Source organism: Saccopteryx leptura, chromosome 10 (genome assembly GCF_036850995.1).
Source record: "Saccopteryx leptura isolate mSacLep1 chromosome 10, mSacLep1_pri_phased_curated, whole genome shotgun sequence".
Lineage (NCBI taxonomy): Eukaryota > Metazoa > Chordata > Mammalia > Chiroptera > Emballonuridae > Saccopteryx > Saccopteryx leptura.
Genome location: NC_089512.1, coordinates 47,136,058 through 47,153,648, shown reverse-complemented (window position 1 = coordinate 47,153,648; position 17,591 = coordinate 47,136,058). Strand labels below are relative to the sequence as shown.

At 40.3% G+C, this 17,591-nt stretch overlaps 1 protein-coding gene and 1 non-coding gene across 3 annotated transcripts in view; one reads left to right on the top strand and one right to left on the bottom strand.

Annotated features, from left to right (window-relative positions):
• The window catches only part of TMCC1 (transmembrane and coiled-coil domain family 1), a 265,968-nt gene that overhangs the window by 158,453 nt on the left and 89,924 nt on the right, over window positions 1-17,591 (bottom strand). The window lies entirely within an intron of this gene.
• Window positions 6,854-6,959, top strand: LOC136382669 (U6 spliceosomal RNA). The gene has a single exon (XR_010747295.1). It is a non-coding gene; the product is annotated as a U6 spliceosomal RNA (small nuclear RNA).

Genomic DNA, 17,591 nt, shown 5'->3' with positions numbered 1-17,591 from the left:
ATCTAAAACACAAAATGAACAAACAAGTAGAACAGAAACAGACCCATAGACACAGAGAACATTTTGATGGCTGCCAGATGGGAGGAGGGTTGGGGGGAGTGGTGAAGAGATTAAGAAATACAAATTGGACCCTGGCGGGTTGGCTCAATGGTAGAGCATTGGCCCAGAGTGTAGAAGTCCCAGATTCAATTCCTGGTCAGGGTACACAGGAGAAGCAACCATCTGTTTCTCCACTCCTCCGCCTCCCCCTTCTCTCTCTCTTTTCCTCCCACAGCCATGGCTTGATTGGTTCGAGGGCATCGGCTGGGGCACTGAGGATGGCTCCACGTAGCCTCTGCCTCATGCACTAAAAATAGATGAGTTGCGAGCATGGCTCCAAATGGGCGGAGTATCAGCCCCAGGCAGGGGTTTCTGGGTGGATTCTGGTCAGGGTGCATGTGGGAGTCTGTCTCTCCAACTCCCCTCCTCTCACTTGGGAAAAAAAGAAATACAAATTGGTAGTTACAGAATAATCATGGGGATGTAAATAAAGTACAGCATAGAAGATAGAGTCGATAATACTGTAACAGCTATGTATGGTGTGAGATGGGTACTAGGTTTATCGAGGTGATCATTTGCAAGATGTATGAATATCTAATTACTGGGTTGTACACCTAAAACTAATATAAGTCAACTGTAATTCGAAAATAAATTATTTAAAAATAAATGAAAAGACTATCTTTTAAAAGTGTGTACTTGTGCCTGACCAGGCGGTGGCGCAGTGGATAGAGTGTCGGACTGGGATGCGGAGGACCCAGGTCGCCAGCTTGAGCACGGGCTCATCGGGTTTGAGCAAAGCTCACCAGCTTGAACCCAAGGTCGCTGGCTCGAGCAAGGGGTCACTCGGTCTGCTGTAGTCCCCCCCCCCCCATCAAGGCACATATGAGAAATCAATCAATGAACAACTAAGGAACCACAACGAAGAATTGATGTTTCTCATCTCTCTCCCTTCTTGTCTGTCTGTCCCTATCTGTCCCTCTCTCTGACTCTCCCTGTCTCTGCCACAAAAAAGTGTACTTGTATAGCTATTTAACATATGAAATTTTTATTAATAAAGCAAGAAATATGCTCCCTAAGATTATATATGTTTTATCTAATAAACTTCCATTTCATTTTCCACAGAGCACCCATATGGGAGAGGTTATACTGATTGATATTCAGTTCCTCTGATGCATTATTGTTTATGCTTCTTATGAAGAAATGCTCAGAAGTAAATAGATCAGAATTAGCAATCTCTTTCACTCTTATGGCACAAATTTTGTACATATATATATTTAAAGTGCTGCTAAGATGAAAATCTCAATAAATGCAGAATTAGCCTTAAAAAAGAAATTTCAAGTTTTCTTGATTCTAGTATTTGAGACTCTTAGATTCATTCATTCAGAAGGGCTTTTTGCCTCTGTGTTAAAAATGAGAATAGGGTTTGTATAAACCAGGAAAAAAATCACCACAACAGAAACTTAACTAGGTACTCAGTAGCACTTCAGTCACATTCACAGTACTCAAATCAAGATATGCATGTGTCCTGGCCAGCTGGATCAGTGGTAGAGCATCCACCCAGTTTGTGGATGTCCCAGGTTCAATTCCAGGTCAGGGAAAACAGGAGACGTGCCCATCTGCTTCTCCACCCCTCTCTCTCTTGCTTTGCCCCCCCCCACCTCCTGCAGCCATGGCTCTATTGCAGCAAGTTGGCCCCAGGTGCTGAGGGTGGCTCTATTCCCCCTCACATACTAAGAGTTCTGTTACTGAAAAACAGAGCAACGCACCAAATGGGCAGAGCATCGCCCCCTAGTGGGCTGGCCAGGTGGATCTCGGTTGGGGCACATGCAGAGGAGTCTGTCTCCCTGCCTCCTCCCCTCTCACTGAATTTAATAAAAGAGATATGCATGTGAAAAAGTTATAAATTTATTTCTGACTTGTCTTTGCTAGCTGGATTTCACAAAACAACCATTTTCTCATCAGAAAGAGAAAAGAAAAAGGAAGGGGGAGGTGAGGCTAAGTTTTTTTTTTTAAGATGCTACAATCTTGGGCTTAAAAGGTGAAGCTGTTCAATATCTATTGCAGAATAGATTCTTTAAAATTAGTAATTTTTTAAATTAAAAATTAAATTTATTGGGGTGACATTGGTTAATAATAAGCAATTATATATATTAGAGAAAATATAACAAGTTAAAAACATATTTACTAAGTCATCTGTGATATTATACACTTTAACATTCATTCTAAACTTGCTTTCATGTTTTCTCTGTCTCGTAGTCTCTCTCTTGCACTTTCTCTGGTCTAATGAAGCAGAGTAAGTGATCAAGTCCTTTGTTGGAAGCTATAGTCTTAAAAGAGGCCTTAAAACCTTTTCAGAAGTTATTTACTAAACATAAGAACCCCTAAATTTGGGAGAATTAGGTGGAAGGACTGAGGGGGAAGAAAAATAATCCTTGTTAGTTTCAGAATTTAGGCCAACAAATGTTTTGTACAACTAATTTGTTAAGAATTAGTTCTGCCTGACCAGGCGGTGGCGTAGTGAATAGAGCATCAGACTGGGATGCAGAGGACCCAGGCTCGAGACCCCGAGGTCGCCAGCTTGAGTGCGGGCTCATCTGGTTTGAGCAAAGCTCACCAGCTTGGACCCAAGGTCGCTGGCTCGAGCAAGGGGTTACTCGGTCTGCTGTAGCGCCCCCCCCCCCCAAGGCACATATGAGAAAGCAATCAATGAACTACTAAGGTGTCTCAATGAAAAACTAATGATTGATGCTTCTCATTTCTCTTCATTCCTGTCTGCCTGTCCCTATCTATCCCTCTCTCTGATTCTCTGTCTCTGTTAAAAAAAAAAAAAAAAAAGAAGCAAAAAAGGAATTAGTTCCATAACCTGCTTGGTAATTTAAAATAAGACTTTGGGAGTATATTAGGATTGACCGAGAAAATTCTTAAAAATATACTGCAAACAGTAAGAATCATTAGTACAATGCAGCAGAATTAGCAATTCATTAAAGAATACTCTCAGCAGTACCAGAAGATATAAGCAGAGGGTCTCCAGAAATCATGATATGAAAGCTTCCTAATATCATCTTTCCCAGTATGGTAAGAAAGGAATTAATTAATTACCTGATACTAATATATGCTAAAAAGAAGAGTTAAGTTCAAATAAATCTGTCAATATCTGATTAAGATTCTAGCTCAGAAACCAAATCTAGTAATTTCTCTCAAACTAAAACAATTCACCCAAACCAGAGAAGCAAAATATCAGATAATGCTTTCCAGATTACAACTTTGCATTGTAGGATCAAATTTGTCTAACAGTGTCAACAAAAGTGTCAGCACTTCAGAATACTATTATAAAAAATATATGATGTGCCCTGGCCGGTTGGCTCAGCGGTAGAGCGTCAGCCTAGCGTGCGGAGGACCCGGGTTCGATTCCCGGCCAGGGCACACAGGAGAAGCGCCCATTTGCTTCTCCACCCCTCCGCCGCGCTTTCCTCTCTGTCTCTCTCTTCCCCTCCCGCAGCCGAGGCTCCATTGGAGCAAACATGGCCCGGGCGCTGGGGATGGCTCTGTGGCCGCTGCCTCAGGCGCTAGAGTGGCTCTGGTCGCAACATGGCGACGCCCAGGATGGGCAGAGCATCGCCCCCTGGTGGGCAGAGCGTAGCCCCATGGTGGGCGTGCCGGGTGGATCCTGGTCGGGCGCATGCGGGAGTCTGTCAGACTGTCTCTCCCTGTTTCCAGCTTCAGAAAAATGGGAAAAAAAATATATATATATATATATGATGTGACGACTGGATAAAGAAGATGTAGTACATAGATATCATACAATGAGATATTACTCAGCCATAAAAAAGAATGAAATCTTAATATTTGCAACAACATGGATGGACCTAGAGAGTACTGTGTTGAGTGAAATAAGTTAAATAAAAAAAGACAAATGCCATATAACTTCATTTACTTGTGAAATCTAAAACACAAAATAAATGAACAAACAATACAGAAACAGACTGATGGTTGCCAAATGGGAGAAGGGTTGGGGGGCTGAGTGACAAAGGATTAAGAAGTACAAATTGGTGCCTGACAGGTGGTGGCACAGTGGATAAAAGCATCAACCCAGAATGCTGAGGTCACTGTTTTGAAACCCCAAGGTCGCTGGCTCTGAGCACAGGCTGCCAGTGTGCAGTCACTGACTTGTGTGGGGGAATCATCCACACAAACCCAAAGCTTGCTAGCTTGAATCCAAAGTTTGCTGGCATGAAAAGCTCAAGGTCACTGGTTTGAGCAATGGAACACTGGCATAGCCCTGGTCAAGGCAGTATGAGAAGCTCAATGTACAACTAAAGAGAAAGCAACTACGAGTCGATGCTTCTCACTGATGCTCCCTTTCTGTCTGTCTGTCTGTCAATAAAAGTATGTTTAAAAACTAATTTTAAAAAAGAAGTACAGTCTGAATGATTGATGCTTCTCATCTCTCTCCGTTCCTGTCTGTCCCTATCTATCCCTCTCTCTGACTCTGTCTTTGTAAAAAAATAAAAAATAAAAAAAAAATAAAAACACCTTTAAAAAAGAAGTACAGTCTGACCAGGTGGTGGCACAGTGGATAGAGCGTTGGACAGGGATGTGGAGGACCCAGGTTCGAGACCCCGAGGTCACCAGCTTGAGTGCGGGCTCATCTGGTTTGAGCAAGGCTCACCAGCTTGAGCCCAAGGTCTCTGGCTCGAGCAAGGGGTTACTCGGTCTGCTGTAGCCCCCCGGTAAAGGCATATATGAGAAAGCAATCAGTGAACACCTAAGGAGCTGCAACGAAGAATTAGTGTTTCTCATCTCTCTCCCTTTCTGTCTGTCCCTCTCTCTGTCTCTGTCACAAAATAAATAAATAAAATTAAAATGCTTAAAAAAAGAATTAAATAAAAAAGTACAAATTGGTAGTTACAAAAAAGTCAGGAAGATGTAAAGTACAACATAGGAAAGATAGTCAATAATACTTTATGCACGGTGCCAGGGTGGGTACTATACTTATTGGGGGAAACACTTCTTAAGTTATATAAATATCTAACTATTATGCTGTATATCTGAAACTAATATAAATATTGAATGTAAAAAAAATTGATGTAAAATCTAAGAAGATCATTAAATCACAAGTATGATAAACAAGCAACATTTGCTATCTTACTACACTAAGAAGAAAAAAATTGCTAGCCCTGGTCGGTTAGCTCAGCTGGTTAGAGCATTGTCCCAATATACTAGGTTGTGGGTTCAATCCCCAGTCAGAGCCCATACAAGAATCAACCAATAAATGCATAAATAAGAGGAACAACAAACTGGTATTTCTCTCTCTTCTCTCTCTAAAATAATTTTATTTTTATTAAGTGAGATGGGGAGGCAGAGACAGAACCCCACCATGCACCCTGACCGAAATCCACCCAGCAAGCCCTCTACTAGGCGATGATCTGCCTGTCTGGGCCGCTGCTCCATTGCTCATCAACCATGCTATTTTAGCCTCTAAGCCATGCTATTTTAGCGTCATGAAGCCATCCTCAGTACCCAGGGCCAACTTTGCTAGAGCCATGGCTGTGGGGGGGGGGGGGGGGGGGAGGGAGAGAGAGAGAGAGAGAGAGAGAGAGAGAGAGAGGGATATTGGGGGATGTGGAGAAGCAGATGGTCACTTCTCATATGTGCCATAACCGGGAATCAAACCCAGGACTTCCACACACCAGGCTGACACTCTACCACTGAGCCAACCAGCCAGGGCCAATAATTTTTTGTTAAAGAAATTGCTAGCAAGAAATTCTTCCTTTTAGTGCTCAATAGACTCAGGCCATCCCACATCACCACATCTGATTTCCTGAGAGATGCTGTATTATAATTCCAGAGCCTTCTTTTACCTCAGTAGACTGAAATTTCTATTATTTTGAGTTGGAATTTTTTTAAGACAAAATTTCTTTGGATTTCAGAGATCACAGACATTGAAGAAGACAATGCTTTGCAAAAAAAAAAAAATTGAGCACTGATTAAAAAACAAAAGCGACTAAAGATCTACGTATAATAAATGTCTAGATGCTTAAACATGCCACAAACTTTCTTAATTATTCTGAAGAACATGGCTATACATTAAACAGTACTGTAAATACAAAGTCAAGAAAATTTAGGCACTGAAGCACTGAAGCATGTGGTAGTACTGGGGGTAGGAAATACTAATTGACATTATGCCTCATCTTTAACGCTGTAACAAAAGTAGGTAGAATTTGCCAGACCAGGAGGTGGCGCAGTGGACAGAGCACCAGACTGGGATGCAGAGGACCCAGGTTCAAAACCCTAAGGCCAATGGCTTGAACATGGGCTCATCCAGTTTGAGTACGGGATCACCAGCTTGAGCGTAGGGTTGCTGGCTTGAGTGTGGGATCATAGACATGAACCCATAGTCACTAGTAGCTTGAATCCCAAGGTCGCTGGCTTAAGCAAGGGGTCACTCACTCTGCTGTACCCAGGCCCCACCCATCAAGGCACATATGAAAAAGCAATTCAATGAACAACTAAGGTACCAAAACGAAGAACTGATGCTTCTCATCTCTCTCCTTTCTTGTCTGTCTATCCCTACCTGCCCCTCTCTCTGTCAAAAAAAAAAAAAAAAAAGAAATTATGCATATTAAAAGAACCATATAGTATCTTAGAATTAGGAAAGTGATAGTTCAACTCTTGTTACCACTATAACCAACATCTGAGCATCGTATTCTGCTTTGGAGACCATGATTTATGAGCAATACTGAAGAACTGAAACAATTAAGAGTGATGTACCAACATGACTAAATATTCAAAATTATGATGTGATAAAACACCAGTGCTTGCTTCAGCAGCATATATTCTAAATTTGGAACAATACAGAGAAGATTAGCTTGGCCTCTGCATGAGGACAATATTTAATCTGTAAAGCACTCAATATTTTTCATGGACCTTTGGCGTCCTTAGTGAACTCATGTTGAAACCACAAATCTGAATCTGTGACTGCCAACAATCTACGTGATTTGGAGTTTCCCAGTGGAACCCAGGTTACAAATTCATTTAGCCTCTCAAGGAATCCCAGAATCTCATAGCTAAAAGGTTATTTAAGGCATTCTTTAGGTCAGCTATTTCCTTGAGCTATCTACTTCAGGTCTTATTGATGGCTGCAAGGTTATCCTTGGCAAGACTCACATTAGCAAATAACAGTGGTCAAAAGCACGATTTTGGAGCTAGAAAGACTTGGTTCTAACATACAGTAAACTTCTTACTAATTGGGTGAGCTTGACAAATCACTTCAGCCTAAATTTGTTTTCTTACTTATAAATTAATTTATGAGATGGTAATACTTCACAGTACAGTGTTTGTAGTGAGGATTTACTACTGTATTCTAACATTTAAAATGCTTAAAACAGCCTGACCAGGCAGTGGCACAGTGGATAGAGCATCGGACTGGGATGCAGAGGACCCAGGTTCGAGACCCCGAGGTCGCCTGGCTTGAGCGCAGGCTCATCTGGCTTGAGCAAAAAGCTCACCAGCTTGGACCCAAGGTCGCTGGCTCGAGTCGCTGGCTCGAGCAAGGTGTTACTCGGTCTGCTGAAGGGCCATGGTCAAGGCACATATGAGAAAGCAATTGCCTGACCAGGCGGTGGCGCAGTGGATAGAGCGTCAAACTGGGATGCGGAAGACCCAGGTTCGAGACCCGAGGTCGCCAGCTTGAGCAAGGGCTCATCTGGTTTGAGCAAAAGCCCACCAGCTTGAACCCAAGGCCCCTGGCTCCAGCAAGGGGTTACTTGGTCTGCTAAAGGCCCGCGGTCAAGGCACATATGAAAAAGCAATCAATGAACAACTAAGGTGTTGCAACGTGCAATGAAAAACTAATGATTGATGCTTCTCATCTTTCTGCATTCCTGTCTGTCTGTCCCTGTCTATCCCTCTCTCTGACTCACTCTCTGTCTCTGTAAAAAAAAAAAAAGAAAGCAATCAATGAACAACTAAAGTGTTGAAATGAAAAACTGATGATTGATGTTTCTCATCTCTCTCCATTCCTGTCTGTCCCTATCTATCCCTCTCTCTGACTCTCTCTCTGTCCCTGTAAAAAATAAATAAAATAAAATAAAATAAAATGCTTAAAACAATAAATATTTGTTGAATTAAAAATAAAAAAAGAATATTGCAAAAGTCTAGGGATAAGGAACTATTCAGAGACACACATTGTGAAGTCAATTCATGCCTGCAGAGGCATTGCACACAATTCTGATTGGCTTTAACTGGAGAAATACAAGGAACTAGATGTTAGTTCAATATGCTGGATTTGTCTAACAGAGGCATCCACAAGTAGAATGGCCTTAATTGAGAGATTCTGAGAGGCCAGATAACCACTTGCAGAGAATGTTTCAGAGTTAAATAAAATGATTATAGAAGTGAGTCCCAAGTTAACATGTTGTGTTAATGAAAGGCTCAAAAAGAAAAGTGGAACCTTCTCAGGACAATGCTCTAGCACTCCTGTCTTGCCCCTACATATGGCTATAGTAATTTGGCAGGGGAAAAATATCCAAAAACACAGAATTAAAAATAATCATTGCTAATGACTGCCAGATTACCTGCTAATCACACTATCTGAAAGCAATGACCAATAAGCCAATTACTTCTTTTCCTTTTTTAAAGCACTGTTTGGAGTTTAGGAAGACTGTGACGTCTGGACTTCTAGCAATTTCATTGTGGCCTTTTGAAAACAGATATGAAAAGCAATGGGAAACTTTCATTTATTTCTTTTATTTAAATTTCTGCTTTACCCATTTCTACCACAAGAGTTAGTTTTTGAACTTCAAATCTTGCTTTGTTATTTTGTTTCGTTTTGTTTTTTGACAGAGACAGAGAGGAGTCACAGAGAGAGACAGATTAGGGTCAGAAAGACAGGAAGGGAGAGAGATTAGAAGCTTCAATTCTTCCTTGCGGCTCCTTAGTTGTTCATTGATTGCTTTCTCATATGTGAAAGCCCCCTTGACCGGGGGCTACAGCACAGCAAGTGACCCCTTGCTCAAGCCAGTGACCTTGGTTGGGCTCAAGCCAGAGACCTTTGGGCTCAAGCTAGTGACCATGCGGTCATGTTTATGATCCCACACTCAAGCCAGTGACCCTGGGTTTCAAACCTGGGTCCTTTGCATTCTAGTCCAATGCTCTATCCACTGCGCCAGCACCTGGTCAGGCTTGCTTTATTGTTAAGACAAATTGTTTTCATTTTTTCTTAGGTGTTTTAGGAAAATTAGTCTATTTAGATGTATCTTCCAATAGTTGGCAGCTTACCAACTTGTTGGCAATCTAGATCCTTCTAAGATCTCCTACATGCTCTCTGCCTTTATATTGTACTTTTCTCACTAAATAAATGATAAAAACTTACAATATTGAGGCACCTGTGCTGCAGCAGAATGAACAAAGAATTTAGACTCAGCCATGTACTAGCCCTCTGGTCTTAGTTAAATTTAAGAATTTCCTATGAGCTCTGGCCGGTTGGCTCAGTGGTAGAGCATCGGCCTGGCATGCAGGAGTCCCGGGTTCGATTCCCGGCCAGGGTACAGAGGAGAAGCACCCATCTGCTTCTCCACCCCTCTCCCTCTCCTTCTCCCCTGTCTCTCTCTTCCCCTCCCGCAGCCGAGGCTCCATTGGAGCAAAGGTGGCCCGGGTGCTGGGGATGCTCTATGGCCTCTGCCTCAGGTGCTAGAAAGGCTCTGGTTACAACAGAGCAACGCCCCAGATGGGCAGAGCATCGCCCCCTGGTGGGCATGCCGAGTGGATCCCGGTTGGGCGCATGTGGGAGTCTGTCTGACTATCTCCCTGTTTCCAACTTCAGAAAAAATAAAATAAAAAAATAAATAAAAATAAAAATAAAGAATTTCCTATGAATGGATTGCTCCAGCTCCCAAGTTCACTGCTGCTCAGCCTGAGGTCGCAGACTGGTCTGAAGGTGTGCAGGTGCCCTCTGTGGCTACTCAGTTTCCTACTGAAGACTGGTCTGAAGCCCCCAATGCTCAGGCCACTGAATAGGTGGGAACAACCACTGAGGGGGACTTAGCTGTTCTTTCACAGACTCTTAACAGAATGGAAATAAGGTTAACAAAAAATAAGCAGTTTCTAAAAAAAAATTTTTTTTTTAAATCAGGGTAAGCCCTAATTACCTTGTTTGTAAAAATGAAGATCAGACCTACCTCAAAAAGCTGACATGCAACTTAAATTACATTTTGTATACAGATAAAGGTCTTGCATATATTATATACTCAAGAAGCTGAGTATGACCTCATATAATAGTTATTAAAACAAATTCACTTCCACAAAACATTCTTGCAAAGATTACTACTAACTACATGGAAAAGATTCTTAATTATCAAATGAGTCATTAAAGTTCAGTATTCTCAAGGCAGGTTTCTTGGTGTTTTATGACAAAAAGAAAGATGATATAGGGATGGTTTTCACCTTCATCCCTCTTTAACTATAATTATGCAACATTATATTGTGGTTAATGTGACACTTTAATCTGAGCTCTCTCTTTCACCCCACCCTCAATCTCACAATGCAGAAATAGTTCACAGAGATTGTTTATTTAACTGGCTATCTCACTAAACAGAAGAGGCCTTATCTTAGATACTGTGTGTGTGTGTGTTTTTTTTTGTTTTTTTTTTTATAATTTTTTTTATTTATTTTTATTTATTCATTTTTTTTTTTAGAGAGGAGAGAGAGAGAGAGAGACAGAGAAAGAGAGGAGAGAGAGACAGGGGGGAGGAGCTAGAAGCATCAACTCCCATATGTGCCTTGACCAGGCAAGCCCAGGGTTTCGAACCGGCAACCTCAGATTTCCAGGTCGACGCTTTATCCACTGCGCCACCACAGGTCAGGCCTTATCTTAGATACTGTAAATAACCACTCTCTTTTTCTTATTTTGTTTAGATATCTGATCATCCAGAATGTCATTGCTTACATTTTAATGATGAACACTATTAAAATAATTCTAGGGAATTATTACAGTATTTTGCTACTCATTGGAAAAAGATAAGTTATTTAAAAGTAATAACATAAGAAACAAACAAAAAAGGAAAGAAACCAAACAAGGTTAGTGATGAAATTAGTCTTTGTCCCTGCTCTTCAATTTCTTTCCTCATTCAAACAAGCTGACCTAGTTACCAATACGTATTTGAAAAAAGGAAAAATTTCTTCTACTTTTTTCTTGCCCCTTGCTTGACAAAAAAATGGTGTTCTCTGATTCTCTGAAATGGTCAACAAGGTAAAGAAGCAAGAATGCTGAACACACAGCCAGAGGTAGTCCAGGGATCTGTGGTATCACTCAAAATTAGCTGTGTAGCCTGACCAGGCGGTGGCGCAGTGGATAGAGCGTCGGACTGGGACACAGAGGACCCAGGTTGAAAACTCCAAAGTCGCCAGCTTGAGCACTGGCTCATCCGGCTTGAGCACAGAGACACTGGCTTGAAGCCCAAGGTTTGCTGGCTTTAGCAAGGGTTACTCACTCTGCTGTAGCCCCCCAGTCAAGGCACATATATGAGAAAGCAATCAATGAACAACTAAGGTGCTGCAATGAAGAACTGATGCTTCTCATCTCTTTCCCTTCCTGTCGGTCTGTCCCTATCTGTCCCTCTCTCTGAGTCTCTCTCTGTCTCTGCCAAAAAATATTATATTAGCTGTGTAACCTCAGGCAGGTTTTAACATCTTTGACCTAGTAAAATGAAAAGTTTGATTAGGATTATCTCTATGAGTTTTTGCTCATCACTTGACAACAGCTAAAAATCATTTGTGTTGCAAAGAACTCATTTTGTAACTCAAGGTTTCTTAATTCTTAGCTTCCTCATTATTACAGTTTTGAAATCTGTGTCAGGGTTCCTTATCCCAGCAAGATGTTATTATAAAATATAATATACTTGTCAGTTCTTAATTAACATTTGACTTGATCTTCAGATGGAAATATGATTATTTTCATAATCTATCTATAAACCAAACAAATCCTTGTTAATTCTTTATACAAAAAAAATTGTCATAAGGTTAATTTTAAACACCAAACATCTTTTATCTATATAAAATGATTCTATTAAAGAAAAGGGTATTTCCAAAAATCTACCTATATATAAAATGAGAGCTATAAATTAATGCATATATATACAGACTCAGAAGTATGAAAGTTCAAAAGTGAAATCTAGTCTCCTCCCATTGACTGACAAGATCATAGGTCATGATGATATAACATTAAAACAAGTCAATTTTTAATAGATATTTACTAAACCTCACATTATGCCAACTTGCCAAAGTCACCTTTCTTTCTTTCTTTTTTAATTTTCCATTGATTTTGAGGGAGAGAGAAGAAGGGAGGGAGAGGGGGAAAGAGAAGGAGAAGGAGAGATGGGGAGACAGTGAGAGGGAGGGTGGGGAGAGAAAGAGACAGAGAGAGAGAGAAGTATCAACTTGTTACACTTAGTTGTTCCATTTAGTTGTGTAGTTACTGATTCCATCTTGTACGTGGCCTGACCGTACGTGCCCTGACTGAGGATTGAACCCATAGCCTCAGCGTGCTGGAATGACATTCTATCCACAGCACCACTCAGCAAGGGCCAAAGTCGCCTTTCTTGAGATAAAATGCTGTACTATGATCTCTGAAGAAAAACTAATCCATTCTAATGATTATTTTATATAGTACATAGTCTTGGTATGTCCTGTCTGTTTGTCTGTCTATCTATCTATCTATCTATCTATCTATCTATCTATCTATCTATCTATCTATCTATCTATGTAACTATGAGTTTCTGGAAGCTAACAGTCACAAGGCAAAGACAGAGTTCTGAATAAACAAAAGAGTAGTAGACTTTGGATGCCAAAATTCTCCTCCCTCACCCCTAAGAGTCAAGACTACTGATAAAGTACCCAAATCTCTTGTGAATAAAAGAGGAAAGCAGGACTTAGATCACATACTATATTCCTTTATAGGTCTAATTACTCTGGTCTACAGGGGGTCCTCGGGTTACTACACAGTTCTGTTCTTACAACAGTGACATAACCCGAATTTTGGTGTAAGTTGAAACACACCCTAGCCTAAGTCACTTACCTAACACAGTTGTAAAATCATAATCTAGAACATAAAAACACAACTAAGCCAAAAAGAAAGGAAAAGGGCACAAATATACTATACTGCACACTGTACTGCGTCTTCTTCCACCATGTGCAACCAAACTAATTCACCCATGTAATCCCTAAGTATGACGCTAATGGCATAAGCTGAAATACTCACTCTCAATTTTTAAAAGTTTTTATGGGAGTGAGCACGGTAAACTTCAAACGCTGTCGTATATTAAGACTGTTGTAACCCAAGAACCCCCTGTATATCTAAAATAAAGAAAAAGAAGGTTAAATTTAAAGAGTGGACTTGATTTTCTATCATGTTGAGCCTTCATCATAAAAGCTACAGTTTGGAAGGAATATAACTCACATTTTTTAAAAAAAGAAGAACCAAAAACTTTAAGAAGCATCCCTTTGATTCTCAACTTTACAGGACAAATTTACCACGGTCAAGAACACCCTACTTATACCTTCAATTTTACTTTTAAGACAAAATATTAAATGTCAACATGAGATCATTAAGGGAAATCATAACATCTTTCAGGCCACAACATAAATATACTATATTAAAGGAAACACACATTCTGGACTTCAACCTAAAAGTTACATGCTTTGCAACCAAGTTTTGCTCTATAAAGTACCTTTAGTAGAGAACTAAAAAGCCAGAATATATCTTCATCTCTGACTTATTCCCACTTTTCTTATAATGTTTATTCCCTTGACAATGAATAAAATATTCTCTTGCTATTGTGAGCTACCTGACACTGAATACAGAGAAAATAGAGACATCTTTTGGTTTTCACCAAAAAACACAATTTTCAACTATTTTGTGTGAAAATGAACGTTATCTTACTAGCTCAACCGAGCAATCTTTGGGTTTTAAATTTGGTTTATCTTTATTTTTTATCCTAACATTGTCGTTACACCCTACCTATGCTTCCATTGTCTATTCTATATCCAGTCATCAATTCAATATTTACAAAGAGCACCTACCACCACTAAATCGATTTTCAACTAGAGTGCCACAAGAATTTTTAAAACATGCAATATCTGACTATTTCATCAGGGCACTGACCTCTTTTCCCTTAGAATGTCAAAAAAAAAAAAAAAAAAAAGACAACAGTCAACACAACAATAGCCGTCCAGTGTAAATGAATCAAAATTATACCTACATATTTTGGTCAGATTGGCAAAAAATATACTGTTTGGTATGCTGCAGAATTTCAGTAATTTATTTAGGTGTGCCATGAGATGAAAAAGGTTGCAAACTGCTGTACTACTATATCATAGTCACTGTACTCAATCTAGCCCATATCATAATGATTCCTGTACTAGTATATCATCAATATCCTGTCAGTAGCCTGACCTGTGGTGGCGCAGTGGATAAAACGTTGACTTGGAATGATGAGGTTGCTGGTTCAGAACCCTGGGCTTGCCTGGTCAAGGCACATATGGGAGTTGATGCTTCCTGCTTCTCTCCCTTTCTCTCTCTTTCTCTCTCCTCTCTAAAATGAATAAAGAAAATCTTAAAAAAAAAAATCCTGTCAGTAGACAGTCATAACATCCTTTTCACCTACTGATACTGGCTTAGGGCACCACCTGGTGGTCAACAAAAGGAACTAGCTTTCCCACCACCTCATTTTCTCCTAGGGAGAACAGTACACCTGAGCTTTCTGGTTTTGCTCACAGCTCAAATAATTCAATTTTAGAACTTTCCCTTTCATTTAAACAGAGCAGGATACCATCTTGCTGTGATTTACCATGGAGGGCAGAGTCCCTCATTTATAAAATCTAGGTAATCCACAAACTCTAAGACTACAAATTATTTATTACTGATTAAGAATAGAAAAAAAAAAATGGTTTTGAGAGCTACTTCAAAGATGAGCCCAAGACAGCAGCAGGCACTGAGCTCCATGTGCCTTTTCCAGAGTTGGCCTTGGTTAGGAAGTCCTCCCAAGCAGGCTGAGCCCAATTCCACTTTGTGAGAATATGTCAGTGGGGTCAGCAGTCTGAAGTTCTTGCTGCAACTTCTGCTTCTAAGGTGGCCAGCCTAGAGGTAGAGAGAGCAGCTGAGGCAGTGTTGCATGGGAATTCCAAGGCAGGAGAAAGCTGACAAGTGGTGCCTTTCCTTTGTCCCCTGCCCACAGTTGGGATAATTCTTTTTTTTTTTTTTTTTTTTTTGTATTTTTCTGAAGCTGGAAACCGGGAGAGACAGACAGACTCCCGCATGCGCCCGGCTGGGCACACCCACCAGGGGGCGACACTCTGCCCACCAGGGGGCGACACTCTGCCCCTCCCGGGCGTCGCTCTATTGCGACCAGAGCCACTCTAGCACCTGGGGCAGAGGCCAAGGAGCCATCCCCAGCGCACGGGCCATCTTTGCTCCAATGGAGCCTCGCTGCGGGAGGGGAAGAGAGAGACAGAGAGGAAGGAGAGGGGGAGGGGTGGAGAAGCAGATGGGCGCCTCTCCTGTGTGCCCTGGCCGGGAATCGAACCAGGACTTCTGCACGCCAGGCCGACGCTCTACCACTGAGCCAACCGGCCAGGGCCCAGGGATAATTCTGCTACATGGATAATCTACATGTAACCTGGAAACCACAATTCTATCAAGTGTGGTTCAGCCTATTCCAGGGGTAGTCAACCTTTTTATTCCTACCGCCCACTTTTGTATCTGTTAGTAGTAAAATTTTCTAACCACCCATCGGTTCCACAGTAATGGTGATTTATAAAGTAGGGAAGTAACTTTACTTTATAAAATTTATAAAGCAGAGTTACAGCAAGTTAAAGCATATATATAATAATAATTACTTACCAAGTACTTTTTGTCAGATTTTCACTAAGTCTGGCAGAATAAATCTTTATAAAACAACTTACTATAGTTAAATCTATCTTTTTATTTATACTTTGGTTGTTCCGCTACCGCCCACCATGAAAGCTGGAACGCCCACTAGTGGGCGGTAGGGACCAGTTTGACTACCACTGGCCTACTCAGTGTGAAATAATTTCAATATTTTGGGCTCTTAGTCTCCAAAGAATGGGAATTACCAGGAAGAATAAAATAAGCCTACTTCCCTTTTCACCCCACCTGCCTGCACCAACTCCTTCCTCTTTTCTCTGATTTCCATATTTAGCCACGAAACCTCCCTAACCACAGCCTAATAAAAGTATTCTTCTTTTTCTAAATTTACCTATACAAGAAAATGATGTAGTGAGCTCTGAGATGACAGTAACCTTAAGAGAGAACCAGGATCACTAGCCTCAAACTTCCTCTTAAACTTCCGAAGTTTGCTTAAACCCTCTCATTTTCTTCTAATGAAGCTTATGTTTTCTCAGAATGTATAGCAATAAGATCTCATTCATTGTTAATATTTTATAAAAGAAGGATATTTAAATAGCATTGATTGGTATTATATCACTGTGTAGTTACCACTGTAATTGTGAAATAATGTATAATATTTTGGAAGAATGGAATTTGGAGCCTAGGCTGGAAATCTACAAACCATTTTTAAAACTGAAATTCAAAATTACTTTCCCAATGAAATAAAAAGTCAAATGTTGTTTTACAAATTGGTGGATGCTTATACTACATGACTATGTTACTAAATAACTTCTTAGCTCAGCTCTCTAATACCTCAGAGGGCTATTTCCCTATTTTATTCCATCTTGAACATAACTATTCCAAAAAAAAAAAATCTAATTTATTTTCAGCATGCAACGCTTTTTTAAAAATCTGTAATGAGGGAGACCTTCATCCAAGCACATCATCAAAATTATTTAGTCTTGCGATCATAATGCTAAATCAAAGACACTGATCCTAAATTGATTTTAAAAATCAACTATATATAATCATATACTATTCCATTACTTCGGCTAAAGTCTCATCAGTCCTCATACTGATTAGGCTTTAGAGTTCTATGTGAAATATAAAGATAACTAGCACAAGATCCTAGCTCTCCAGGGGCTCAAAATTGGGGTTTTCTTTTGTTTTGTTTCTTCTACCTTGTTAATACAAATGTAAGCTATTTTGAAACTTGAAATTTGCATGTATTGTGTTATCTTATGGCAGAGAGGACTTATACTGGCTGTGCCTCATACTCTTAAGCCATCCTTCAAGGAGCATATTCTCTATAAAGCCCGTCAATAACGTAACCTACTTAGCTCTCTTTTTGCTGATTTTGTTAATTACAGTAACATCTGGTTATATATTGTTCTTTCTCAAAGCTTTTAAGTGCTAAAAATGGATTATAAGTATGCTGAGGATATTGATCATCTCGGCCCTCCAGGTGGCTAAGCAGAGCCTAGGGTGATGAGATCAACTCTCTTACTGTGAACATATCACTATATCCTACTATGCTGTACAGATATTTAAATTTTCTGTGTGTGTCATGAAAGCCTGGGAAGTACAGCAAGTTTAACTTGTGGCATTTTCAAATTAGAAATAACATTAAATATTATTTAGCATAATGCCC